We start from the raw sequence: 6,070 nt of genomic DNA, 5'->3' as shown, positions 1-6,070 counted from the left end.
TGCTCTTTCTTTAACTGAGTTTCTCCCAGATCTGTCTCCTAGATCTGTCTGTCACTTTTTCTCCCACACGGACAGATGCAAGGACCTTCCGTCCATCGATTCAAAAATTTAAGAACATAGCATACTTTGTCTACCTTTTCCTAGGTGTCACACCCCTACTCTCCCTTCTTTGTTTTAGAAGCTGTCCTGGTTTTCGTTAGGATAGAGTTAATTTTCCTCCCAGTAGCTGGTAGGGTGCTATGTTTTGGATTAGGATGAGAAGAGTGCTGATAACATGCTGATGTTTTAATTGCTGCAGAGCAGTGCTTACACTAAGCCAAGGACTTTTCAGCTCCTCACTCTGTCCTGCCAGCAGGCAGGCTGGGGGTGCAGCAAGAGCTGGGTGCAGCAAGAGCTGGGAGGGGACAGACCCAGGACAGCAGACCCAAACTGGCCAGAGGGGTATTCCATCCCATCTGATGTCATGCTAAACAATGCATAGGGGTGGCTAGCCGGGCTGGGGGGGGCGGCTGCCTGGGGACAGGCTGGGCATCGGTCAGCGGGTAGCAAGCAACTGCACCGTGCATCACCCGCTCCGTGCACATCATTATTATTATTTTCTGTCCCAATAAACTGTCTCTATCTCAGCCCACAGGCTTCAGTTTTTCTCGTTTCTCTCCCCCATCCCAGAGAGGGGGGGAGGATGAGCGAACGGCTGTGTGGTCTTTAGCTGCCGGCTGGGTTTAACCACAACAGAAGCATACATAAATTGATACAAAGGAACACTTAAATAATACAACTGGACACAAAAATATACATTTTTAGAGAAATTCACATCAGTAATTGTATAAAGCTTTCTTCTGTACTAAGGGGTCCTGAAAATTTAGGACTAAAACATTAACTTTGTAATGTAATGTAAAAGGGTTATCATGACAGTCCTCAAAGGCCACTCTATAGCACACTGACATATTCAAGGCTCTCAGCTTTTATTTCAGTCTGTGTATTCAAGTTTTGAGGTCCTTTTATGATTATGCAAACATCAGAAATATAGTGGTATAATAAATGGTACTTATGAAAGCAGAGTTTTAAAGCCAATATTAAATTTTGCAGGCTCAAAACACCCACTTAATATTTAAACAAGTATTTGATACTTCTGTTTGTTCAAAAATAGAAAGAGTAAATTCACTTACATAAAAATAACTTTTACTTTTCAACAAGCGTGCTCATGTGATTTTTATATTAGTACAAACTTAGAAACAAACAAACAAATCCACCATATGACTTTTTAAAATAAATGATACCAATTCACCTTTCCCCTACTTGAGTACATTTACGTTAAGGCTTTGAATCATCTGACCCACGACTTTACAACATTAAAATGAATGGGTCCACAAGGATGCTGGTATGTCTCACTGAGACTTAGCATGAATAGAATTAAAGCTCACCACCTTAAGGAAACAGAAAATCACATGCTCATGCCTTAACTATATTCCTTTTTGTCTCCAAACCAGAACATAAAGTTTAATAGTAACAGTATTTCATGGCAGTAGATGAGTACTTTTTAATCAATTATATTTTATTAATTAATATTATTAATTTAATGGCAACATCTTTGGAGAAACTTCCAGTTTGTGTTGTACAACACTGCATGGGGAGTTCATTCAGTTCAATGTGCTGTAAATATAGCCCCACTTTTCCCCTTTCATAGTTCCAGGGCTCTACATAGAGCATACAGCTCACAAGCCTGAGCTGACCGTGATGGACTCAAAGGTCCTGATTCCACATGTTCTAGGTCCTTATTAATTATTGGATATACTGATTTGGCCATTTTATCATATAGTACTGAACCATTTTTAATTTGCTCAATTTTCTCTGGTCCTGAGTCTTCAATTTTGTCTGACCCATCTAGGAATTTTACTGTGGCAGTTCCTACAGCCCTTGGTTACCCAGTAAGAGTGTCTTGCAGGGGGTTTAGGACCTATCACCCACCCACGAATCCTATAGGAATCACTTCGGTCCTTCACCGGCCAAGTCCCTCGCGGGAGATTGGAACCGCGGTTAGAAGACCTCCGCACTCGCTTCGGAACTAGGTTCGGTCTCAGTCACACTCTTACACACACAGGCAACCGAATCCCACCCAACCGAACGGTACACACTTCAAATACTCACGACTCCGTCGTCTTCGTTCGGATCTTCGCGCGCAGAATTACGGGCAAAATCCAATGCTGCAGCCGGCAAGGGAGCTCATAAACAAATCAAATTCTTTGCTTGCCTTTATTCAGGTTCAGGATGGTGTTAGTCCTGACCTGACTCGAACAGGAGCCACCAAATGGTGGGGCGCCCCTCCTAGATCAAGTCAGAATTCAGGAACCAAGACCCTCCCGGACGAGCCCCCAATTGTGATAAATGATTAAGTCCCAGATAGGATTTTTGTGATTTATTAAGCGAACAGAGGCAAGCAATCAGCGCTGGGTGCACCGGGAGTCTCTGCTCTACCAGGACGCACTCCTGTTACATCAGGTGGCTGATTTTTATGCTCCTAGACTAATACATATTCATCACTATTCCTAGAAAAGGCAGGGTTATTATAATTAGTTCCCAGAATCCAAACCCTCTCCGGACACATGCGTATCAGTCTCTGGTGGTCTTTCTGGGGGTCTCTTGTGCTGAAGGCTTGTAGTCTTCCTCCCAGGCTTTGTCCTTTGGTTGTCCTTCAACTCCCCCTTTCTCCTTATTTGCTGGATCTCTTTGCTGGATATCAGAGGCTTGCGCAGCGTCCCATGCAAAAGTCTGCAGTTTCCTAAAAAAAACTCCTTGGTCCTCTTATCTCCCAGACTCAAGTCTCAATGTTCGCCCTTCAAACCCTCTATTTACACAAATTGCTGGATCGTTCCTTTGCATGATACAAGAGCTATGTACACTAATCACTCTGTTTTTCTTAAATAGGAGCTTATATTTCATCATGTGGCCCTAGCATTGTTCCATACTGACATGAATCAAATGAACACGTTTCACATCCCTCTACAACCAAACAGCCCTAAATGCCTTAATCTTTCCCTGTTTTGTGGCTATCCCTGTCCCCCAACCTCTTCAACATAGTCGCACCAGTTTTTCACTACCTTTTTTCAGGGGTCCAACATTGGTCACACATATGCCAGAGTAGGTGGTGGAGGTGGAAATCGCTTCTTCTGACATGCCAGAAGAAGTTGGCTGCTGTCCAGGAAACAGAAAACTCCTCCTGGTGCGATGACATAGGGTCTCTGCCATGTACTGGGGATTTTCCTGTGGGGACCCTGCAAGGGGGAAGACACTTGAAAGCCACAAGAGCCACACAGAGTGCAATGGGCAGCAGGGCACAATGGGCAGCAGGTGACGAGGATGTGCTCTGGGGAGCCCCAGTACACACTGCAAGCCCTTAGTCACTTTTACTGGCAAAAGGTGCTGCAACAGACTGGAGTTAACCTGCTCAGGTAGAAGAGGGTGAACAGGCAGGGAAAGGACAGCCCAGAAAATGATGCTGGGAGAAAACAGATGCACGAGGCCTCAAGCCTTGTCCCTGTGTCTCCCTCTCCTTACTGATGGCACCCCATCTCCATCACTGTGGGCTACATTAGCTCCAACAGAGGTGATGACACCTTTGATATTCAGTCCCAAGAGAATAACAACTTCCATCCTCCTGGCCCTGTACTAGGGAAGAGCTGATATGGAGAACCCTGTACGACGCTCTGAATGCAAAGACAAGGGCTACCTACCATGCCACCTGCTTGACCCTGGGCTGCCCAGGGAGGAGGTGACAAGCACCTCCAGGCTGCCCCAGAGCTGTTGGCTTTGGGCCAGACACAGGCTGGAGGAAGGGGATCCTCCAGGAGCTCCTCTCTGGGGTGCAGGTCTCCAGCACCCCAGGCAGAGACAGCCCCCATCCCTCATTATGGCTGAGCCAGCTGATGAGAGACAAAGTGCTATGCAGGTTCAGGGGAAGACCCTTCCCTACTATCATGGGACCTCTGGAGTGGCAGTACTCAGCTAGGCAGGATCCCAGAGCTGGGATGGGGATGGGGCACCTTGGGCCATGACCCCCTAGCCCCAATGCATGTAACATTGGTCCCATTGCTAGGAAGCTGCAGTAAATGAGCAGACGCCATTTCCAGGGATTCTCCTTCCATGCCATAGTATGTCAAGCTACCTCTCTGCTTCCCTGCACCCCACACTGCTGTGGAGCTCTGACTCTCCCCTAAACACCCACCAGGAGAGAGCCTGGGGCTGGGCTGCAACCTGGTGCTCCCCTTCTCTTCCCACCATCTTTGGCAGGGAAACCTGCTCCCCCTCCCCAGCTGCCACCAGGGTTTGGGAATGGAAATGGCAGGGGCCACCCCCCTCTCCACTCCATCTCTCCATTGCCAGCAGCATGCAGTCACAGTTCAGCAGAGTTGCCAGACCCAGGGAGAACAATGGCAGGACGAGGGACAGCACCAGGAAGGGGTGGCAGAGTGTTTCTGCTCAGGGTTGGGCACCAGGTCTTAAATCAGCGTTTCACAGCACCTGGTGGGTGCTGGGTGTAGGGATGACAAAGTACCTAGGCCCAACCTTACCTCCACAACGTCCACTACCCACTCACTGATCCTCCCCAGCTGTCCCCTGGCACGTCCCCTCACACTGCAGTTTCTCTTCTGCTTTCATGGTGGGTGGGGAGGACCATACTGGGGTTTAAGGCAGAACCGAAACCACAGATAAGGGGAAGTTGGAGATAGAGCACTCTGGTAACATCTAAGCACAAGTAGGGCCAGGGTGTCATCCCCTATCCTGATGCAGTGTGTCCGGTTAACCCTCCAAGCACAACCAGGACCTGGGGTCCCTCCTCCATATCTTCATCATGGGTGCCCCCAACTGTGGTGGGAAGGTGAAGAAGGCCCATCCAGGAACACTGCAGTCTGAGCCCTGGCGCCCCAGGATGCTGAGACAGACACAGGGAGACAAGGACGCCAAACCCCTTCCCTTCCCTGGAGCTGCTCCACAGAGAAGTAGGGATGCTGTGGTGGCATGGTGGGACCAGACATGGCTCTGACAACTCCACTTTCTCTGCAGCTCGCCTTGGCATCTCCCACGGGACACCATGCAAATTGGACATTCCCATTCATCCTGGCATCAGGATCGCATGAGAGAGCTCAGATGGTTGGATGGGAAAGGGCAGCCATTGGGTGGCCAGTGAGGGAAGGGGCAGCAAAACATTTGTCAGTCCTATTGAGGTGACCATTCGTCCTCACAGTTTTCCCCTCGTCAGTGCTGGTCACTGGTAGCTGAGTAGTTGGTATGGCAGGAGCAAGCCCAGGGCTCATGCAGGTTATTTTGTGGTCACTTGTTGCTGGGTATCTGATAGGGCACTTGGCACATACATGCCTTTGCATTTGCTCATGGTTTGTTCAAGGCCCTCTGCATTTTCTCCAAATGTCTCTCACTACTGCACTGGACCAGAAGTTCTGCTTTAGCTCTCCCTCCTCTCCATTCAGTGTACCTGTTCTCATGTTTTCATGCTCGTTTACATTATCTTAGTACTAGCTGTAGAAGAGTCCACAACTTCTTTCTCCCTGCTGTTTTCACTTTCTTTTGGTCAGCAAATTAATTCCACTGTCTTCTGTTGTAACTGTTGAGCTGATACCTTGCAGGATACTCCAGGATACTGCATGCTTATGCAGTATCTACATACCTCTGGAGATAGAACAACTCCTGGATGTTCACTTCAGATGACGGGATTCCTTGAAGGAATACTAACTGAGACCAGGTAAGCCCTGGGAGATTGTCTCTATCCAGGCTTAGGTTGCTATTTAAGAGCTAGAGGGCTTTCCTCCTGCTATCCATAATCAAAGTAATATTATCTATTAGCAAGGATTCACACAATGTTTGCATACCTACATATCCTTTTCTGATATACATCTATCTATAGATCCAGGAATCTTGTTGGGATGTATTTCAAAAGGACAAACAGTTGTTCTGTGTCAAAGCAGGTGTCTTGAGCTTTAAGAGTGCTGCTTTCACAAAAAAAAAAAAAGAGAAAAGAAAAGAAAAGAAAAGAAAAGAAAAGAAAAGAAAAGAAAAG

The sequence above is a fragment of the Oxyura jamaicensis genome, chromosome 20 (genome assembly GCF_011077185.1).
Source record: "Oxyura jamaicensis isolate SHBP4307 breed ruddy duck chromosome 20, BPBGC_Ojam_1.0, whole genome shotgun sequence".
Classification (NCBI taxonomy): Eukaryota; Metazoa; Chordata; class Aves; order Anseriformes; family Anatidae; genus Oxyura; species Oxyura jamaicensis.
This window is presented reverse-complemented; position numbering follows the sequence as displayed.